At 37.6% G+C, this 24,152-nt stretch overlaps 1 pseudogene; it reads right to left on the minus strand.

Annotated features, from left to right (window-relative positions):
* Positions 1 to 23,840: 23,840 nt before the first annotated feature.
* LOC121498552 lies at positions 23,841 to 24,152 on the minus strand (annotated as a pseudogene).

Genomic DNA, 24,152 nt, shown 5'->3' on the forward strand with positions numbered 1-24,152 from the left:
GGGGATAGTATTTTCAACAAATGGTGCTGAAACAACTGAACGCCCCATGCAAAGAAAAAAAAAAAGTTTGCACCTTTTGCAAAACTTACTTTGAAATGGATCATTAACCTACTTTTATTTATTTTTTTTTAAATTCTTTTATTTATTTATTTTTTTTTTTATTTTAGATTTTATTTATTTATTCATGAGAGACTCAGAGAGAGAGACACAGGCAGAGGGAGAAGCAGGGAGCCCAATGTGGGACTCCATCCCAGGTCTCCAGGATCCCCCCGCCCCCACAGAAGGCGGCACTAAACCTCTGAGCCACCCAGGCTGCCCTACCTAATTGTAAAATGCAAAACTAAACTTCTCAAAGATAACATAGGAGAAAATCTAGGTAACCTTGGGTTTGGTCACAAGTTTTTAGATACAACAAAAACACAATCCATGAAAGAAAAATTTACAAGTTAGACTTCACTAAAATGTAAAACTTTGGCTCTGTGGAAGATGCTGTTTATAAAAGGAAAAGGCAAGCCACAAAGTAGGAGAAAATATTTGCAAAATACATATCTGATAAGGGGATTGTATTCAAAATATTCAAAGAGCACCTGAACCTCGACAACAGGAAAACAACCCTATTTAAAACTGGGCAAAAGATCTGAACAGACAGCTCACCAAATAAGATATACAAATGGCAAGTATGTGTATGGAGAGGACATTCGAGAAATGCAAATTTAAAAAAACAATGAAATACCACTGCATACCTATTAGAAAGGCTAAAATCCAAAATACTGACAATACCAAATGTCGAGTGAGGATATGGAGCAACAAGAATATTTATTCATTGCTGGTGGGAATGTAAAATGGTACACCCACTTTGGAAGGTAATTTGGAAGTTCTTTTTTTTTTTTTAATTTAGTTTTTAGATTATGCAAGTAATTTCAAAGGTCTTACACAGATCAACATAGTCTTGCCATATGAACCAGTTATCATGCTCATGGATATTTGCTCAAATGAGTGGAAAACTTATGTCCACAGAAAACTCTGCACATGGTGGTCCCTGGGTGGCAGGCAGGTTAAGCTTCTGCCTCTTGGTTTCTGCTCAGGTCATGATTTTGGAGTCTTGAGATCAAGCTCCATGGTGGGCTCCATGCTCCGCATGGAGTCTGCTTGGGATTCTTTCTCTCTCCCCCTCTCCCTCTGCCTCTCCTGCTCGTGCTCTCTCTCAAGTACATAGATAAATCTTTAAAAACAAATGGACATCCACTTGCACATGCATTTCTGGTAGCTCTGTAGTGTCGAAGAGTTGTTCCGGTTCATGAAGCTGCCTCCCCGCCTCGGAGGCGCCACTGGGAAGCAAAAACATGGTATCATTTAATAGGTGAATGGATAAACTGTGGTACATCCATACTATGGAATATTAATAAGCAACAAAAAGAAATGAGCTATCAAGTCATGCAGGGACGTGGAGGAACTTTAAATGCACATTGCTATGTGAAAGCAGACAGTGTAGAAAGGCTACATACTGCGTGATTCTGACTATATGACATTATGGAAAAAGTGAAATTACAGAGGCAGTAAAGAAATAATTGCCAGATGTTTGGGCAATAAGGAGAAAGATAAGTAGGTAAAACACAAGACTGTGAAGCTATTTTGTATGATATCATAATGGTAGACAATAACATTAGCATTTGTCAAAAGCCATACGACAGTATGTGGTGTGCATGTGTGTGTGTGTGTATATATATATATATATATAGTCTTTGTCTCCAGTTCCTGGATCAATGCTTCAGAAATGCTTTTGAGTTTCAGGAGTGATAGGTGTGTCCTAATGAGGTGGCTAATGGCTGTAGGGGGAAGGAGCCCTAGATAACTCCAGGATGGAGGCTGGTTGCCAGGAAGATGAACCATTTGAATAGAGTTGGAACTTTTAGCCCCAGCTCCCCACACTTAAGGAAGAGAGTGCACTGAGAGTGAGTTCATACACAGGTTTCCAGATAGAAGAAATAGGTCCTGTGCTCATGACTGAGAATCAGAATGGATTGGACTTCTCAACAGAAATGCCTGAAGCCAGGAGACAATGGAACAATGCCTTCAAAATCACAAGGTAAAGTGATTTCTGGAGCACCTGGGTGGCTCAGTGGTTGAGCGTCTGCCTTTGGCTCAGATCATGATCCGGGGGTCCTGGGATCGAGTCCTGCATCAGGTTCCCCACAGGAAGCCTGCTTCTCCCTCTGCCCATGTCTCTGCCTCTTTCTGTGTGTCTCTCTCATGAGTAAATAAAATCTTTAATAAAAAGGGGGCAGTGATTTCTAACCTAGAAGTCTACACTGCGGCAGATGAGATCATTTGAGAGTGATAAATGAAGACTTTTGTATAAATACTACAAAGTATCGTAAAGTCAGGGATGCCTGGATGGCTCAGCGGTTGAGCATCTGCCTTCGGCTCAGGGCATGACCCTGAGATCCAGGGATTGAGTCCCACATCAGGCTCCCTGTGAGGAGGCTACTTCTCCCTCTGTCTGCCTCTGCTTCTGTCTGTGTTTCTCATGAATAAATAAATAAAATCTTTTTTAAAAATCATAAAGTCTATGTCTTGTGTTCTCTTTATCAGAAGGTAACTGACAAAGTAAATGTGCATTTGTGGCATGAAAGAATACGATAAGGGCAAGGAAAAGGGGGTGAAGAGTTCCCCACAACACAGAGGCTTCAGCATCAGAAAGGCAAACATAGTTGAAGGATGTCGTCAAAGGGAGATCCTCAAATGACAGCTATGCAAAAGGCAAAAGGAGCAATCCCATTTGAAGCTGGATGACAGGGGGCTCTAGAAGGAATGTCTCCAGGAAAAGTAACATATTTGAACAAGAGATTCCTGCTTCTGGGAGAGGGGAGATGAATTAATAAATCAGAGTACAAAGCAGCAGGAAAAAAATGAGGCAAATTAACCAAGAAAAGACATAAAATCGTATCACTTTACATGACTCATCTTTGAAGAATATTTATGTAGATACAGTAAGATGAACATATTATTTATTAGTTTAGACCCAAACCATGATCGCAGGTTAGCTGCAGACATTAATGTAGTTACTTTCCAGAACATGTTATTTTCTTTGGACTTTGAGTGGTCTGATACAAAAACAGATCCACAAATATGAATATACTCTAACAATTACCATGGTAGGGTATGCCTAACCAAAGATATTACTACGTATTAAATCTCTTTGGGACGCCTCGGTGGCTCAGTTGTTGAACATCTGCCCTTGGCTCAGCTCATGATCTCAGGATCTGGAGATAGAGTCCTGCATCACGCTTCCTGTGAGGAGCCTGCTTCTCTCTCTGCCTGTGTCTCTGCCCTCTCTCTCTCTCTCTCTCTCTCTCTCTCTCTCTGTCTCTCATGAATAAATAAACTCCTAAAAAAAAATAAAATTTCTTTACATTCTTTGCTATAAAGTTCAGTATTCTTATTTTAAAAATAACCTCTTGGATCTCTTCCTGGCTTATAATGTTGTTTATGGGTAGGAGTAAAGATAAGAATGATTATGATACATTTTTATTCCATTTTCAGAACTGAGAACTTTGTCTTTTTAAGGTCCTTGAAATACTAATAATGAATAGTACTATCCTAATTAGCATTGTTGCTATTTCTAAAGATTTAATTTTACAGTAAAGAGCAAAAATAGTTGATCACTCACAGGTCACTTGCTCTATTGAATTATGCAACTTCCTCTTCTTTTTTTAAAATCCCAGCCACATGACAAACCAGACTCCCCTAAACTCTTTATGATGTTAGCTTTCATTCCGGAACACATTTCCTTCCTCAGGGTTTTACATCAACACGATTATGAACAATGTTTTATTGAACAGTTAAACCACCACTAGAAAGCTCCTCAGCTGACTTTCTTGAAACAAACTTATTTATGCACATTTTAGAGAATCACACTTAAAAGAGAATATCTTTCTGGAAAACAGATAAGTTATATTTTGTCAAGTCAGTCACTTTTTCAATGTACATGGGGTGCTCCCTATTTTAAAAGAACATTGAATTAAAGACACTTGTGAAAAGCAATTATTTCTTAGTAAATATTACTTTTTAAGTTTGGAGTTAGTATAACTGGTTATTTTATAATATAACATTCATGTGTAAATATGAATAGTCTTTGTTGTTAAATTACTATTTTCCCAGGTACTTAAAATTCTTACAAAGCTACTTTTTAAAAAGTTTTTATCTTAATTCCAGTTAATTAACATACTGTGTTATATTAGTTTCAGGGGAACAATATAGTGATTCAACACGTCCATACATCACCCTGTGTTCATCTCAACAAATACACTCCTTCATCCCCATCTCCTATATCACCCATCCCCCGCCATCCACCAGTTTGTTCTGTATAATTAAGAGTCTGTTTCTTGATTTCTCTCTCTCTCTCTTATTTTTTTCCTTTTGCTTATTTGCTTTGTTTTCTTTCTTAAATTCCCACATGAGTGAAATCACATGGTATTTGTCTTTCTCTGATTAACTTATTTCACTAAGCATTATACTCTAGTACCATCCGTGTCATTGCATGTGGCAAGATTTCATTCTTTCTTATGGCTGAATAATTTTCCATAGTATATATACATAGTATGTATATGCCACATCTTCTATATCCATTCATCAATCGATGGACACGGGCTGCTTCCATATCTTAGCTATTGTATATGAAGCTGCCATAAACATAAGGGTGCATGTATCCCTTTGAATTAGTGTTCTTGTATTCTTTTCAAAGCTATTTTTAAAATTCTTTCATCATAGATTATTTTGCCAGAGTGAAGTGGTCATCAGTACTAAAAATTCTGTCATAGTCATGAGGCACACCTTTCACAGGTAATAAAAATATTGTTGGATGACATACCAATATGTTAAACATAACTTGTAAAAATGATTAAATTAACTTGCAGTATGGTATTTGACTTTCCTTTCAAAGATGTGTGTTGAATTCTGCTTCCCTAAAATATTTAAATTTTACCATATTTAAAAAGTTCTCTCCTCCACAAAACAAATATTCTAGGGGGCTGCTGAAAAATTTTCAAGCAAAACTAAAGTGAAATGTGACTTAAAAAAGGAGTTGCAGTTGTCAACTGGGTCATTTGCTTTATTTCAAGGTTTTATTTTCGATATTCTTTCACTAACCATGATGAATAATTCTTACAAGGAGCGAAATTTAAATATATTTTAATACGCACTTGATCTATGGATTCTTACACAGAAAATATAAAGAAATAGAAATGGCCAATAATATACAAGAATTTGCTATAGCCCATTTGAAATAGCTATGTTGGTAAAAGGACATAGCTCTTTTTCTTCATCAGTGTCCAAAACAATCATTAAAGGAGCACTATAATACATTGAGTCCACTTATATTTGATTTAATTTTTAATAATACCTGGACTATTTAAGAGCACCTGGGTTCTATTAAGAAAGTAAAATCATTAAAGTCTCTAAATGCATCCATGGACCACAGGAGATGTGTCAAATTAACATTTGGGTTACCCTGGGCTCCATCAGTTATTAGCTGGGTGTTCCTCTACCACACAGGACAGTACTCTTTCAGTATAGTAAAAATTGTATTTGCTATTAACTGTGGAATTCTATCTGGGATTCCTCCCTAAACTGTGAAAGCACACACCCTAAAAAAGGATGCCAAATGCTTTGTTCCAAGTTCCACTTGGCCAAAAGTGTTCCAGATGTTCAGAATCAACCGTATTAGTTGCATTTACACAGCCAGGAAAATGCTTAATTTCTGAACTGTATTCATATGGAAAATTACTATAGTTTCAAACATTTAGTCTCTTGTGTGTGGATAATGAGGCAATTGTATTAATTTGACCCTTGGATGGCACCCTCATCCTTCAGCTCTTGCCATAGTCCTTACCATATAATTTTACATGTAATCAGAAGTGGTTTTGTCTTTGCTTTTCTTCCCTGTTGTTTCTTCTGTGTAATCATTACTTCATCTTATAGAAACTTCCTGAGGGCTGGGGCGACGCTTGAAATGGTCTTTGATGCTTGGCACAATGCCTGAGGAACAGAAATTTTTCTATAATGCTAGAATTACTGGATTTTTCTGTTCCTAGGATCCACATTATTTTTCACATTTTAACAACTAAGGACATAAGATTTCTGTAATAATCAATGTCAATGGACTATTTCAGCTGCCAGGCCAAAGAGAGTAAGTTGAGACTTTTTTTTGGCTTCCGCATGTAGCCATGCCCAGAAGTAACCCTTGAACGCTTTGTCACCTGGCTGCATTGTTTGCATTCTTACCACTCCAGCTGTTAAATTTTTAACATAAAGTCTGGATTCCTTGTTGTCACGGAAAGTGCCTTTAAAAGGTTACACAGGGAAGTAACTAAAAACCACAAGATAAGCAGCAGATTGCCTATGCAATTAAAGGCAACTTGAGGCGCCCAGGTGGCTCAGTTGGTTGAGTGTCCGACTTAATTTCAGCTCAGGTCATGATCTCAGGGTCATGGGATCAAGCCTTGTGGTCGGCTCCACACTGAGCATGAAGTCAGCTTAAGATTCTTTCTCTCCCCCTCTGCTCCTCCCCTTACCCCACATGTGCTTCTGGGCATGTGTGTGCTCTCACTCTCATAAATGAATGAATGAATGAATGAATAAAACAAAATAAGGCCAGAAAGAGAATTTCATTACCTCACCTACATGTATATTTTAAATTATTTTATTATTTTTTTCATCATGATAAGTGTACCCTTTCATCCCAATCACCTATTTCACCATCTCCCGACCCACCTCCCCTCTGATAACCATCAGTTTGTTCTCTATAGTTGAGAGTCTATTTTCTTGATTTCTCTTTCTCTTTTTTCCCTTTTGTTCTTTTATTTTTTATTTTTTTAAGATTTTATTTATTTTTTCATGAGACACAGAGAGAGAGAGAGAGAGAGTCAGAGACACAGGCAGAGGGAGAAACAGGCTCCATGTAGGGAGCCCAATGTGGGATTCGATCCCTGGTCCCCAGGATTAGGCCCTGGGCTGAAGGCGGCATTAAACCGCTGAGCCACCCAGGCTGCCCTGTTCTTTTATTTTGTTTCTTAAATTCCACATATGAGTGAAATCATATGGTATTTGTCTTTCTCTGTCTGACTTATTTTACTTAGCATTATACTCTCTAGCTTTATCCATGTCATTGCAAATGGCAAGATTTTATTTCTTTATAATATTTATAATATTCCATTGTGTGTATTATGTATATATATAATGTATATTATATATATATGATATATATACAACATCTTCATCCATTCATCAATAGATGGGCTTTTGGTCTACTTCTATAGTTTGGCTTTTGTAAATAATGCTGCAATAAACATGGGGGTGCATATATCCCTTTGAACTCATGTTTTTGTATTTTTTTGGTAAATGCCTAGTAGGGCAGTTACTGGATCATAGGTAGTTCTATTTTTAATTTTTTGAGGAAACTCCATAGTGTTTACCAGAGTGCTGCACCAGTTTGCATTCTCACCAACAGTGCATGAGAGTTCCTATTTCTCCACATCCTTGCCAACACTTGTTTCTTGTGTTTTTGATTTTAGTCATTTTGAGAGGTGTGAGGTGATATCTCATTGTGGTTTTGATTTGCATTTCCCTGATGATGAGTGATGTTAAACATCTTTTCACATGTCTGTTGGCCATCTGGATGTCTTCTTTGGAGAAATGTCTGTTTGTGTCTTCTGCCCATTTTTTAATTGAATTGTTTATTTTTTGGATTTGAGTTGTATAAGTTCTTTATATATTTTGGATACTAATTTTTTTATTGGATAGGTCATTTGCAAATATCTTCTTCCAGTCAGTTGCCTTTTGGTTTTGTTGATTGTTTCTTTTGCTGTGCAGAAACTTTTTATTTTGATGTGGTTTTTACTTTTGCTTTCATTTTTTCTTTTGCCTCAAGAGACATATCTAGAAAAATGTTGCTGCAGCCAATGTCAGAGCCATTGCTGCCTGGCTATCTTCTAGGATTTTTATGGTTTCAGGTCTCACATTTAAGTTCTTAATTCATTTTGAGTTTATTTTTGTGTATGGTGAAAGAAAGTGGTCCTGTTTCATTCTTTTGCATGTAGCTGTCCAGTTTTCCCAACACCATTTGTTGAAAAGACTTTTTCCCATTGTGTATTCATTCCTCCTTTGTCGAAGATTAATTGGCCATAAAATTATGGGTTTGTTTAAGGGTTTTCTATTCTATTCTATTGGTCTATGTGTCTATTTTTATGCCAGCGTCATACTATTTTAATTACTACCACTTTGTGTTATAACTTGAAGTCTGAAATTGTAATGCCTCCAGCTTTTCTTTTTCGTTTTCAAGATTGCTTTGTCTGCTTGCGGTCTTTTGCATCTCCATCGACGTTTTGGATTTTTCTAGTTCTGTGAAAAATGCTGGTGGTATTTTGATAGAGATTGCATTAAATGTGTAGATTGCTTTGGATAGTATAGATATTTTAACAATATTTGTTATTCCAATCCATGAGCAAGAAATGTCTTTCCATTTCCATTTCTTTGCATTGTTTTGAATTTCTTTCAGGACATGTTTTAGTTTTCAGAATACAAGCCTTTCACCTCTTTAAGTTTATGCCTAGATATTTTGATTGTTTTCGATATAATTGTAAATGGGATTATTTAATTACTTTCACTTTCTGCTGCTTTATTATTAGTGTATAGGAATGCAACAGATTTCTGTACAATGATAGACTTTACTGAATTTATTTATCAACTCTAGTAGTTTTTTGGTGGAGTCTTTTGTTTTATATACATAGCATCATGTCATCTGCAAATAGTGAGAATTTAATTCTTCCTTATCAATTTGAATGCCTTTCATTTCTTTATCTTGTGTAATGGCTGTGGCTAGGACTTCCAGTACTGTGTTGAATAAAGTGGTAAGAGTGGACATCCTCGTCTTGTTCCTGACCTTAGGGAGAAAGCTCTCAGTTTTACACCATTGTGTATGATGTTGGTTGTGGGTTTTTCATATCATATTGAGATATACTCCCTCTAGACCTACTTTGCAGAGGTTTTTTTTTTTTTTTATCATGAACAGACATTGTACTTTGTCAAATGCTTTTTTTGCATCTACTGAAATGATCATATGTTTTTTATCCTTTTTCTTGATGATGTGATGTATTGTGTCAATTGATTTGAGAATCTTTTTAAAAAGATTTTATTTACTTATTCATGAGAGACACAGAGAGAGACAGAGAGAGGCAGAGACACAGGTAAAGGGAGAAGCAGGCTCCGGGCAGGGAGCCCGATGTGGGACTCAATCCTGGGATGCTGGTATTGTACCCTGAGCCAAAGGCAGACGCTCAACACAGGCACGCTGATTTGAGAATATTGAATCACCTTGCACCACTTGATCATGGTGTATGATTTTGTGAATGTATTGTTGGATCCAGCTTGCTAATATTTTGTTCAGAATTTCTATATCTGTATTCATGAGAGATATTGGCCTGTAGTTCTCCCTTTTTTGTGGTATCTTTTCTTGTTTTTGGTATCAGGATGATACGAGTCTCATAGAATGAATTTGGAAGTTTTCCTTTCTCTTGTATTTAATGGAATAGTTTGAGAATAGGTATTAACTTGCAAGTATTTTAAAAGGTTGTCTTTCTATAAAGTCCCACCTTCTGCAAGGAAGGCCTACATTGCAATTAACGTAATATCTGACAAAGAGGTATATAAGGTAAGCAAGGAATCTTTTAGGAGCAAGATCTTGGCTGAGCCTAGGAAATTGGGAGAAATAGGTAGGTATACCGTTGCTATTTGAAGCCAAAGGTCTGGATAAGGATATTCAGAAAGAACAAGTAGATCATCAGAATTTTACACCTCTGGGAGAAGTGCAGAGATGGCTCTTCTTGACCAGGGTTTGGGGAGGTAAAGAAGCCCTCTAGGAGCTATGCCACAGGCACAGAAGTATGAAGTATTCCATGTGCCTAGGACAAGTAAATCTATTAAAACTGCAGGATTGTTACTGAAACTCTTGAAATGTAACAGGCTGACATCCATTTTTCTATTCTTTGGCCCTAATGGCCAGTGTAGGATGTGTGATCCACACTATATGGTGGGAGGTGCAAATACTGTCTTAATCTCTCATTTCTCAAATCAAGTTAGGACTGGCATGGGATGGCTGGGTGGCTCAGTGGTTGAGGATCTGCCTTCAGCTCAGGTCATGATCCTGGAGTCCTAGAAGCAGTCCCACAGCCTGCTTCTCCCTCTGCTTGTGTCTCTGACTCTCTCTCTGTGTCTCTCATGAATAAAGAAATAAAACTTAAAGAGAAAGTTAGGACTTGCTTTCTTGGTCTTACAGCTAATCCTTCCCAGTGTCCCCAGTAGAGCTACAAGATACCTTTATATGTTAATTTTTCTATGCTCAAGCATATCTCATCATTTGCACGTCCAAGGAACCCCATCTGTGCAATTTGTCTTCTGTCAGTTGAGGGAGGTTTCTTAGGGATCACTATCACCCTAGACCCTACCCCAGGCTCTACCCTGAGCCCCTGACTCCTGCATCCTGCCATTCATGCTTTCATTCTGCAAGAGTATATCCTCTAGTAGCCTCCTGAGAAAAAAAAACATGAAGCGTAAAATGGCATTTTTCAAGATTTTTTTTCTAGATGATAAAGGAGAATGAAATTATAGAAGCTAGCAGGTTGGAAAACCAATTGTGACTGAAGAACTAGTGCTAAGTTGTGAAAGAAGAATATTGTATTAGTTATAGTTTGCTGTAGAACTATTCTTCTTGCTTTCTTAGTATAGCTAGTCTGTTTAAAAAAATAAAATCATGTATGCATTCATTTAAAGCTTTGCATTCTACAAAAACATGTGCTAAAAACAAAAGGAATATATGGGATAAGTAGGGTTGAGGCAGACCATACTTTCCAACTTTACAATAGGAGTGCTAACAAAAAAAAAAAAAAAGATTTCTTTTCTTTTTTTAAATTTTTAAAAAAGATTTTATTTATTTATTTGACAGAGAGTATATGAGCAGAGGGAGCACCAGGCCAAGGGAGAGGGAGAAGCAGGCTTCCTGCTGAGTAAGGAGCTTAATGCAGGGCTCAATCTCAGGGTCCTGAAATCATGACCTGAGCCAAAGGTAGATGCTTAACCAACTGAGCCACTCAAGTGCCCCAAACATCTATGTTTTCAAAAGATTTTATTCATCTATTTAGAGAGAGAGAGTCCACATTTACATGGGGAGGGGAAGAGGGAGGGGGCAAAAAGAGCATCTCAAGCAGACTCTGTGCTGAGGCCTCCATCTCACAACCCTAAGGCCATCACCTGAGCCAAAACTAAGAGTCAGATGCTTAACCAAATGAGCTACCCAAGTGCCCCATTTGTTTTTAAATGGCTCAATTAGTCTCCACTAGCAACCTGGCCTGTGTAGTCTTTGAATTTCGGGGCTTATACTTTCTTCCTTAAAATACAGGGGCATTGGGCAGCCCTGGTGGCTCAGTGGTTTAGCGCCGCCTTCAGCCCAGGGCCTGATCCTGGAGACCTGGGATCGTGTCCCATGTCAGGCTCCCTGCAGGAAGCCTGCTTCTCCCTCTGCCTGTGTCTCTGCCTCTGTGTGTGTGTGTGTGTGTGTGTGTGTGTGTGTGTGTGTGTCTCATGAGTAAATAAATAAAACCTTTAAAAAAATACAGGGGCATTTGCTTCTAAGAGACCATATTTATCAAAATTAAAAATATGATTCAGGAAGCTACATCATTTTTTTAAATACAGAAGGAAATATTGTTGCAACCTCCTTATGTCTTCACAGGTTTAGCAAATAGCTTAATATAGGGAAACGGGTGGCATTTCTTGAACTACTCAGCCAGCTCTTGCTTTCACTAAAGGAAGCTATCTCTGTAGGATTTCTTTTTTAAGGCGTTCATATGTTGTTGCTAAGGCTTGCTCTTTAATTGTAGAGGAAGTTTGCTCTGGATTTCTTGGAAATCACATGCTGGGAAAAATTGTTTATGAACAAAGTGACTTCTGCATTATTACACTGATATCATTTCCCTACTTATCAGTTGTCTATGAGCTAATTTGTGTCACCAAAACACATTGATAGAAGAATAGATCGTACATTTTGTTCTTTGAAAGACTTTAGGAGGGCACCTGAGTGGTTCAGTCGGTTAAGCGTCTGCCTTCAGCTCAGGGCATGATCCTGGGGATGGGTCCTGGGATGAAGCCCCATATTGGGCTCACTGCTCAGCAGGGACCCTGCTTTCCCTCTCCTCCTTCATCCTTCTCTTCTCCCTCTCCCTCTTTTCTCTGCTCATGCTCTCTCTCTCTCCCAAATAAATAAATAAATAAAATATTTTTTAAAAAAGACTTTAGGGAATACACCAACTCTAGAATCTTAACACTGTTTTGTTTTGTTTACCCATTTCCTCAATCTTCTCTCCATGTTTCTTTTCTTCTGTTCTCTACAAGCAAGGAAAACTATCCCTGATTTTGTTAGGATTATGTTCATATACATACAGAAATCTAAAATAAAGTGGCTTAAACAATATGGATATAATTTTTCTTACATACAAACAATCCAGAGTAAAATGATGCAAAATTCCTGCTCCGTTCCACCCATCATATTTACATTCCAAACACAGGAAAGAGGAAGAGCCAATGTGCCAAAGGACACAGGTCCCTTCCTTTTGTAGCGCCTTCTTAGAAGCCTTAGAGAATACTTCTATTATATCTCACTGGCCACATCTAATTATAAAAGGGTCTAAGAAATATCATCTTATAGCCAAGCATATTTCCCAGGGTTCTTTTATTAAGGAAGAAGGGAGAATGGGTAATGTAAGGCAATCAGGATTCTTTGATGCAGTATTACTTCAAAATAATTCATATATATTGAGCATTTTCAATATGCCAAACACTGTGCCACTTGATATCTACCATTAAAGATACATGACAGTATGATGGGTGTAGTTAGTCATAAGAATTCATGGTAAGTCAGAGAACAAGAACCCAAGCCCAGTCATAGAAGCATGCCTTACCAAAGAGTACATAACCCAAACTCACATTTGTTTAACTTTTCTCTTTGTAATTGCTACTTGCTTCATGGTCCTCCCAGGACAGAAAAATCACCTTGAAGCAGATTTTTCTTATATGGGGGAAGGGCAAGAGGTAATTAAGGAATTCAGAGATTTTTTAGAGGAAAGAAAGCTATATTCCTTTTTTTTTTAAGATTTATTTATTTATTTTTGAGAGAGCATGAGAGCACAAGTGGGGGGAGGGGCAGAGGAAGAGGGAGAGAAATCCTCAAGAGCCCTAAGCAGAGCTGAATCCCAGGACCCCAAGATCATGACCTAAGCCAAAATCAAGAGTCGGATGCTTAACCAACTGAGCCACCCAAGAACCCCAAGGAAGCTCTATTCTAATTCTTGTTCTCTAAGATTTGAAGTTATGGACATCTTCCAGAATCAACCAAGCTAGGTACAGGGAATGGGGCCCCCGAAATAGAGTGACTATAAAGATGAGGGTGAACTAGCCCTGCCACTGAAGCAGAGAGAGAGAAGTGAAGGGATGGCACATCTGGGTCATGGCAAGTTGGGTCTGAGGATATATTCTAGTAAATGAAACAATGACTCTAAAAATGAGGGATATATATGTGGGATATGAGAAATAGTGGAAATACCAACAAAACATATAAAGTCTGATAATTGGTTTATAATGTGAAAACAGCTAAAGCTTTAAAACAACAAAGTGGAACTTAATGAAAACTATCTCCATGTAGGAGATTCTGGGACATTAGAAGGAAGGAAATCAAATCATTCAATTTTTCTTATGTTTGAGAACATAAAAAGACACCAAATATCTCTAGATGTTACTAGAAGAATACAAATTAAATACATGCATTAAAAATATGAGAACAAGCACTATTAACATTGAAATTATATATGTATATATATTAGGTGTTGGGAAGATATATAATATTAATAGATATAGAGGGGCGCCTGGGTGGCTCATGGGTTGAGTGTCTGCCTTTGGCTCAGGTTGTGATCCTGGGGTCCTGGGATCGAGTAGCGCATCAGGCTCTCCACAGGGAGTCTGCTTCTCCCTCTGCCTGTGTCTCTGCCTCTCTCTCTCTCTCTCTGTGTCTCATGAACAAACAAATAAAAATCTTAAAAAAAAATAGATATAGATATCTCTCTCTCTTTATATATATATATACATATATATATATATATATATATATACTACAAGAAAGAATGAAAATTAAGTATACAGAGAAAAGAAAAACCAATCCAACAATGGTCGGAAGGGGATAAGGAACAAGAAAGAGTGATAATTGGCAAATAAAAAGTAGGATAGGAAGATATGAGAAACAAAAATAAACATGAAATAGTTTCATCCTATTAAAAGACAGATGGTCTCCAGGGAGCCTGGCTGGCTCAGTCCTTAGAGCATGTGACCTTTGACCTCAGGGTTGTGAGTTTGAGACTCACAGGTTGGGGATGGTGTCTACTTAAAAAAAAAAGAAAAGCGGAAGCTCTTTTACTCTGGGGGATAAAAACAAACTCCAACTCTTTGATATTAAAAAATCATACATTAAAAAGTGACCAGAAAGAATGTGAAAGATATACAATGTAACACTAATATAACAAAGATAGTATAGCAATATAAAAATAAAAATAACTAGACTATATGAAAAAATCTTTATTAGTGAGAAAGTCATTCCTTAATCATGAACTTCTAATGTACCTATCAATATACCTTCAAATATATGGCAAGCAAAACTTGACAGAATGACAAGGAGAAAATGAGAAATACCCAACCAGAGTAGGAAAGTTGATTATAATTCAGAAATAAAAATATCAAACTGAGAATAGTAAAAATTCAAAAATTTAATGTAATTAAATAATTTAATGTAATTAATAGTTCTTACTAATAAAAGGATAGAGAGCCCTACACTTAACATGTAAAAATATACTCTTCATTGTGAAATCCACATGGAATATTTACAAAATTGATAATATTAGGCCACACTGAAAAATTTTAGAGACCCGAAATCTGAATTCACATAAGACCACTTTCTCAACCATAATAAAGAAAATGTGGAAATGCACAACAAGATAATAAAAAAATCAAAGCAAAATACATTTGTTCCATTTGGAAATTTATAATCACCCTTTTAGGTTATTCTTGGCCAGGGGTGCCTGGGTGGCTCAGTGAGTTAAGTATCTGACTCTTGATTTCAGCTTAGGTCATGATTTTACAGTCATAAGATTGAGCCCCACATCAGGCTCCACATTGAGTGTGAAGTCTGCTTGAGATTCTCTCTCTCCTCCTCCCTCTGCCTCTGCCACTGCTCATGCTATAAATTAATTAATTAATTAAATCTACAAATTATTCTTGGGCAAAGAAAAAATAGAAACAAGGGATCTAAATTAGCTATCTTAGGGTATAATTTTTCCTATATCAATTAAATGTTAAAAACAAAACACATACCAATATTGACAGTTACTAACCATTTTTAACAAAATTGATAGACATTATTTTAATTATTTATTATTTGGATTAGAATCAAACTTTACTTGTTTGCTTAGTCTTTATAAATTCTTATTTACATAAACTGGGGAAAAATTTGATAGCAATCTATTGAACAAACCAAAATAAGGATTCACAACTTTATTAATGTAACAAAAGATTTAGGTAAAAAAGGAATATTGACTTTGTCCAAATGAACTACCTAGGAACCAAGCCACAAAGTGGAGAGCTAATGGTCAAATAATGCTGATAAAAAGTTATGTAGTAGATACAATATAACTTAAGGTCCATCAGTCTTTGAAGTTGATCTTTTAATTTTATTCTTGTTTTCCAGTACATTTTCCCTAATCTTGTTGCTCTTTTATTTTAAAGGGTTTTTTTTAATTTATTCATTTGAGACACACACAGAGAGAGAGAAAGGGAACACAAGCAGGGGAGAGAGGTAGAGGGAGAGAGAAAAGCTGACTCCCTGCTGAGCCAGGAGCCCAATGTGGGACTCTATCCCAGGACCCCAAGGTCATGACCTGAGCCAAAGGCAGATGCTTAACCATCTAAGCCACCTAGGCATCCCAATCCTATTGCTCTTGATGATACTAGCTACTCTTCAGACCTGGAGTTCCTTGATCATATAGTATCCAGAATAAGTGACTTTTCCCTCTACTGCTAGGTGGCATGACTTACAACTATCTGATAAACCCTTTTAAAAGTGTTAAAAGTTTAAAAGACTGAATGTGTACCAGTGTCTTCTTGCAGAGTGGTCTCTATTCAGAGAATCAGACAAGGACTTCAATGATTACAAATGCCTAGTAGAGGCACCTGGGTGGCTCAGGGGTTGAGCATCTGCCTTTGGCTCAGGTCCTGATCCCAGAGTCCTGGGATCGAGTCCCACATCAGGCTCCCTGCAGAAAGCCTGCTTCTCCCTCTGCCTATGTCTCTGCCTCTCTCTGTGTCTCTCTCATGAATAAATAAATAAAATCTTTAAAAAATATAAAAAAATAAAAATGCCTAGTATATGTTTGGGAGGTATTTGTGGGAAGTGTTGAGCTATTTGGGAGCAAACCAAACTAGAGAAGTAATCAAGCTCTTTGAAGTAATTGATGAGAATAATCAATGTATTGAAACAAATAATATTGAGAATTGGTGTGTACATATTAGACTTTAAAACAATGCCTAGATGACTGCTGTGTGGATGGAGTGAGAAAGTATACCAGGATACACCCAACAGTATTCGAGTAAAGGTTAAATGTTTCTAACTACAAGGCAAAATATTCACTAGGTGGTCAGTCAGTGATACTACTTCAAGTGATAGAGGCTGTAAAGAAATTCTGCCTTTTTTAGCTTTATATTTGTGTGATGTAATAGGAGTACCATGTGGAGAGGTTTCAATGCCTCCAATAGTTAAAAGCTCTGTGGACTACAGAAACATGCAAACTGGAATAAGAAAACACAGAGAATGATAAACTCTGATCTGGCTGTAGGCCTGGATACAGGGCAGGAGAGGTGCTGGGATCCAGATAGAACAGAGGGAGGAGATGTGGGTGAACAGTGGGCTGGGGTGGGGACTGTGGGAATTTGAGGGCAGGATTGCAGCTCTGTACAGCTCACCATGCATGTGTTGGAGCCCTTGATATTTAGCTATCCTTAGGGGTTATGTGACATAACACTTGGACCCAACCAAAAGCTATCGTGGACCAGGTACAGACAACCAGTGACATGATGGAACATGTTCAGATCAACTGGGAAGTGACGTCTTATAATGAGTCATGATATGAGAAATACATATGTCATACAGGAAGCAGACTTGATAAAAGCAAGGTAATTAATAAGAGATAAAAAGTATGCCTCAGCAGCACCTGGGTGGCTCAGTGGTTGAACATCTATCTGCCTTTGGCTCAGGTTGTGATACCAGAGTCCTGGGATAGAGTCCCACATCGAGCTCCCCACAGGGAGCCTGCTTCTCCCTCTGCCTATGTTTCTGCCTCTCTCTCTATGTCTCACATGAATAAACAAATAAAATCTTAAAAAAAAAATAGTATGCCTCAGTTCTTGGATATATCAGAGTCCCATAGTATGCAAACATGTAAGTTCTGCCCAGAAGTTTCACATCCACAAAACTACCAGTTCTTTATTTTTCTTCTAGCCAGATGTCATCCTTCAACTTAGCCCAGTGGTTCATATCCTCCCTTTCTACAACGCCAATCCTACAGGAGATTTCACTGGCTCAGTCCTGGAACCCTGGTTTCTGTCTGCAGAAAAATAACTGCAGCTTCTGAAAAATATCTGTCTTTGTTCTTAGCCCAACGTACATGGGTGCCATACTGTACTGTTACTCTCTGGGACAATACTAGGCAATTCTTACATTGGTTCAAGGGACAATGTATGTGGGTTTAATGAAAGCAATTAATGTCATAATCAATACCACTTCGAAGGCCAGAGCCTGTGAGGCTATGGAAAGTATCTCCTCATCAGCTGAAGGAAAATAGAGTACCTCAAGAGGAGAATTTGATGTTTGGATTAAAATTTATGAGAGCCAGAAATAACATCCACTAGCTTAAAACTTAGATTATCTTTATCAATTTACAGCCAAAATAGAAGTATTATCTAACGCTGTACAATAAGAAAATGCAATATAAAGAGGCCACAAGGTATTCATTAAACACACCTAACAACAGAGTAGACACATTGTCAAATTAGGGGCCAGTTTAGAACTCATAATTGGTGAAGTCTAAGCAGCTGGGTGAAGCCCCCTGTGCGTGACAGCCCCGCCTTTGTATGCTATTATTTCCTGATTTGATCTTGCAGCTGAGTCAGACAGCAGCTATCTTCTTTACTTTGTCTTGGATAATATCCAGATACAAGAATTTATCATGTCCTAAATAGACACTCATTGATTTCCGATCAATAAGTGTGGAAAGTTGTGCCTTGAGGCAGTGCTCTACCCTGCACAAATCAAACAAATTCCATTTCCTCTTCACCATTCTGATTTTCCATTCTTACTTTGTTTTCTCCTGAACATTTCCTCTCTTTTCACTCTTTTTTTTTCTAAAGATTTTGTTTATTTATTTGAGAGAGAGAGCAAGTCCACAAGTGGGGGGAGGGTCAGAGGGAGAGGGAGAAGCAGACTCCCCACTGAGCAGGGAGCCCAACATTGGGCAGACCACACTGGGATCATAACCTGAGCCAAAGGGAGACGCTTAACTCCCTGAGATACTCAGGTGGGGCCACTCCTTTCACTCTTTTAACAAATATTTTCTACCTTTGTTGGGCCAGTGCTCTTCCAGACATTTGGAATATAGTAGTATTTAAGGCAGACAAAACTCGCTGCCCAAAATATTAAAACTTTCAGAAGAAAATATAAAGGAAATACCGACATAGACATACCTTTATGGCATTGGGATAGGATAGATTCATTTAACCAAGATGCAAATAGCACAGCATATTTTTTAAAAGATTGAAGAATTTGACATTAAAAGTCATAAATATATATATATATTCTATTACTTATGTTTTTCTAGAGAACCCTAATACAGATGTACCACAGTTGGTTTATTTATTCACTCAGTGAAAGACACCTTGGTTGTTCCCAATTTTTGGTAATCATGAATAAAGCTGCTATAAATATTTGTGTGCAGGTTTCCGTATGGACGTAAGTTTTCAACTCATTTGAGAAAACACCTGGAACATGATTATTGGATTGTATGGTAGTTTATATTTTGTGATCAATTGTCAAATGGTCTTCCAAAATGACTATACCATTCCCACCAGAGATGAATTAAGAGTTCCTGTTACTCCACATTGCTGTCAGCGTTTGGTGTTATCAGTAGGAGCCAATTTTTAATAGTGCCATAATGTGTGGCAACAATATTTTAAAACTAGAATCTACTGGTGAACAGATGGGATTTTGTACTTGTCTCTCTTTGCAGTGTTTGGGAACAAGACTGACCCCTTTGGATTAAGTGGGCCCTTTGGGTTCTTATGTCTTCTTGATGAGAAGAGTTTATAAGAGGTAATAGATGTCCTTCTAATTTACATGGGTGGGTACTTAAGCAATCAGTTGGAGACACAAAAGTGCTATTGGCATAACTGTACCTCAAGCTAGGGAAGGGAGTACTGTGTTATAAAGCACTGGCATGTACTTGGAAAATATTTCATCTACTTAAAATCTTCTTTAAGAACCTAACTAAAACCTGAAGGGTTAGTCATCTGATTGCCAAGTAAAACTATGATTATCTTTCTTTTGCCTTCTGGCTCTCTATCTTCCACCTTTATCTACCACTGTGAGAAAAAAAGAAGTATAAATGTTTTATATAACTCCAATTCTTAGCTGCTTATGACTATTTATAAATACAAATTCACCCAAGACCTTGGTGTTTTAGCTTAACGTTTTATAAGAATTTTAAACTGGGATTTAAAACTCCCTTTCCCATTTATTAAAAAAAAAAAAAGAGGAGAAAATTACCTTAGCAATGTTCAGTACTTTCAAATAACATTTCCAACAAATTGAGTAAATTAATGATGACATTTAAATTTCAAGCTAAGAATAGTCAAGTGTGGGTGGTGGGATAATGGGTATGCAGTGTTTCTTCATTGTTCTTGACATTTCTACATATAATCTGTGTTTCTACAAGTACACTCGCCTAGGGATTCAGTAAGTAAACAATAACAATAATAAAACAGTAAGTTTCTGGCTCACATTTCACCCTGTGAATTAAGGGTTCTCCCATTGCATTCTGCAACACCATGCACCTCAGCTCCACACACACATCTCAAATTCTTCCCAGCTTTATCATTTCTGTGTTCTAGGCACTAAGCTGGACTTTTGGAAGAAACATTGATTATGTATCTGGAAACGAGAGTAGAACACGTCCCAGGTGTAATGTTTTACAAGTCCCAAGGGAGGGGGCACTGCTTGTCATTTGCCCTTAGCTCTTGCCCTGCTCCCATCTGGCCTTATAAATATTTGGTTTCCAGGTTGCCCCATATGGAGAAGTATGAGCTAGTCTGGCTCTCTGTTTGGGCTGCTTTGTTCTTATCTTAAATATATAATATATGTCTGGGACTGAAAAGTCTGAAGATCTGTAGTCCAAAGGCCGGAGGAGGACAGCTGATGATTTAAGTTCCATTCCTGGTCCTAAGGCAAGGAAGGACTGAAGTCCCAGCTTGAAGAACCTCAGGCAAAGTGAGTGAATTCTCTCTGGCTCAGCCTTTTGTTCTATTCTGGCATTTAGTGGACTGGATGAGGACTGCCCACGTTGGGGAAGGCCATCTGCTTTACTCAGTCTGTTGATTCAAATGCTAATCTCACCCAGAAACACCCTCACTGACATACCCAGAATAATATTTAACCTAACATCTACCCCACCCTCTCCACCACCTCCCCTCCATGGCCCAGTCAAACTGACATGTAAAACTAACCATTACAACAACCATACACTGGAATATCATTCGGCAATATAAAGAGACATGAGCTATCAGGCCAAGCAAAGACACAGAGGAATCTTATACGTATATTGTAAGTGAAAGAAGCCAATCTCAAAAGGCTACATGCTGTATGATTCCAACTCTATGACATTCTGGAAAAGACAAACTGTAGAGGCAGTAAAAAGATCAGTGGTTGAGAGGGGTTTGTCAGGGAGGAAGTAATGAATAAATAGGTGGAGCCAGGAAATTATTCTATATGATGTTGTAATGGTGGCTATATGACATTATGCATTCATAAAAACTCATAAAACTGTACAGCACAAGGGATGAATCCCAATGTGAACCAAGGACTTAGTTAATAATGTAATTATTGGTTTATAAATTATAACAAATATACCATATCAATGCAAGATAATAATAATAATAGGGGAAACTGGGAGGGGGCATATATGAACTCTTTACTTTCTGCTCATTTCTTTGGTAAATCTAAACCTGTCTTAAAAATTGAAATCTATAGTTAAAAAGCAAGCAAACAAACAAACAAACATTGTTCCATAGAGTCAGATGTATCCCTGCTGTGCTGTTGCTACTTGTTTGAATCCCTGTGCAGGCTGGGGTATCTTAGATGATATTTTATTTTCTGGCTTTTTATGTGAATTTTTATATTCACATACTTAGTTATTTTTGTGAAAGCTTGGCTGCCTTAGGCGGAGGCCTGGTTTCAGATGTCCTTTCTGCCTCAGTCATATGTTCTAACAGACTCGGCTCTTGACCAGATACATCCAATCAGATCAGAGTTGCCAGTACAGAGTCTCCCTGCTCTCCTGGTGAGTTTTTATTTCCCACTAGCTAACATAGATGAATTTAAATCTCATCACAGATAGCTTCTACAAAAGTAAGAAAAGTCAATCCCTCTTCAAGGAATAAAGAATTCAACAGATCCAGACTAAGAGGAGATGAACAATCAGAGAGAATTGAAAAGAATTATGATTAAAATATTAAAAGATCTAATGAAAAAAATGGACAGTGGGCAATAACAGATGGGGTATTATATTTAAAAAAGATGAAAACTATCAAATAATCAAGTGGAAATGCTAGAAATTAAAAAAAAAACCCACCATGAGGTCAGAGATGAAGAATTTCTTCAATAAGCTTATGAACAGCCTATAAACTACAGAAGATTCAGTGCAATTGAAAATAAGTCCATTGGAATCATACAACTGAAACACAAGGAGAAAGAAGAAGGAGAAGTAGGAGGAGAGGAAGGGAACAACTATGTGATAATGAACTAACACACATGTAATTGGAGTCCCAGAAGAAGAGAGTGAGAGGGGAGAAAAGAATATTTGAAGAGACAAGGCCAAGAATTTTCCAAAGTCAACAAAGGAATACAAGCCAAAAATATATTAAAGAAAACAAAAATCTTAAAAACAGCATTGTCAAACTCTTAAGAACCAAAGTCAAAGAAATCTTGAAGGCAATCAGAGGAGGAAAAGCATTATATATAGACCTAATACCATAGCCTGGCAAAACAACCATTTGGTCAGTATGAGTCAAGCAGAAGTTGCAACTGGCTATCTGACCCACTGCTAGGTTTCTCTTCATTGTCCACGTGTTAGGAAAACTCAAATGGACTTATCCTAGGATCTCTGGGTTTGGAACTTCTCCAGGGTCCTGCTGTCACCAGCTTTACCCCAACACCTGACCTTTACTGCCCACTGGCTTATACTCACTGACCTTTGTCCTATGTTTTTTCTTAAGCTTTTCTTTCCAGCTTATCTCTTAACTCAGGCCAGCAGAAAGCAAAACCACTCCTCAGGTGGTAGCAACTTCCCTGACAAGACCTCCAGCCAGCCCAGACTGCACAGACCAGTTTGAGCTAAACCCCTTGTGCCTCCACAGAGGGGCCTTGGAATGACCTCTGGAATGATCAACAATTACCTTTACCTCATTATAATATTAGTACCTCCACCCAAGGAGGACCACTGGCCTCATTTACATAACATATAATGTATGTATGGGCATGTTCCTTTAAGGCACATGCATGACCTTATGCCCACCTCTACATATGATGACAAGACTTCCCTATCTAAATATTCATCATAGGGGCGCCTAGGTAGCTCAGTCCATTAGGCTTCTTCTTCTTCTTTTTTTTTTTTAGCAAGCATTTCTATTTATTTCAGAGTATAATGTACTCTTCAGAACCATGGAGGATATTAAATTTATAACTATTTCATATCCATAAGGTATTTTATTTTTGCAAAGATGGGTTCTAAAAACCATAAAACTGAATAGATTAATAATATAACACAGATCAAAATTAGATTTACTGTGGCTCTCAGTAGCTCTGTCCTGGTGCTAAAGATGTCATACTTACTTAGAATACCACCAAGTACTCTAACATTTATAAATGTGGGTGTTATCAAAAAGGTCTATCTCTGATTCTAGCAAAAAGAAACCACTGAAATTGTATTCTTTATATCACAGACATGATTTAACCATATCACTTTGGCACATGGTATTGCTAGTTTTCCTACTGTAGCAAATCCTAGTTTTCCCAAGACCTTTCCCCTGACTATTCCTGAAATAAAAGAAATTTATCATATATTTCAAATTTTCAAATTAGAATGTTATTCTTATAAATGTATTTCCCAGGTTGGTATATTCATATTCATCCTTTCCGATTTTAGGCTATGCAAAAGATATGCTCTGAGAGCTGTATCAATGTATTATAGCAAAAAGACAATCCATCTTATTATCAAGAGAAACTGTGATCCTTCCATGTAGTATCTGACAGAGAAAACACTGATTTTGATACATTATCTTATTTTATTCAAATACCAGTCTGATCACACATGGTCCAAGAACACCCATATAACAAGCCACATGAAAAGAGATGTTGATAGAAAGATTGGTCTTCAAACATTATACCCAATGATGCCATGCTTGCCTATGATCTTGCTGAAGTAAAAACACATCCACACCTTGGTGGACACCAAACATTCAGCAGAGCTTCCTTAACTGTGAGCTGTTTGAAGCTACCAGTTTGAGCACTCTTTGACTATTTTTTTCAATCTCTGAATAGCTGTAGGGATCTCAGCAGGGGCTGGAGGAATCAGCTCAACCCTGGCATAGTGCCAAAATGTGGCCAATGGAGGCTTTGAGTAAGTCACAGCAGCGTTCATCAGCGCCAGAGCTTTCTTGGCGAGGTTACAGATGAACTGGGCCAT

The sequence above is a fragment of the Vulpes lagopus genome, chromosome 9, assembly GCF_018345385.1.
Source record: "Vulpes lagopus strain Blue_001 chromosome 9, ASM1834538v1, whole genome shotgun sequence".
NCBI classification, from domain to species: domain Eukaryota; kingdom Metazoa; phylum Chordata; class Mammalia; order Carnivora; family Canidae; genus Vulpes; species Vulpes lagopus.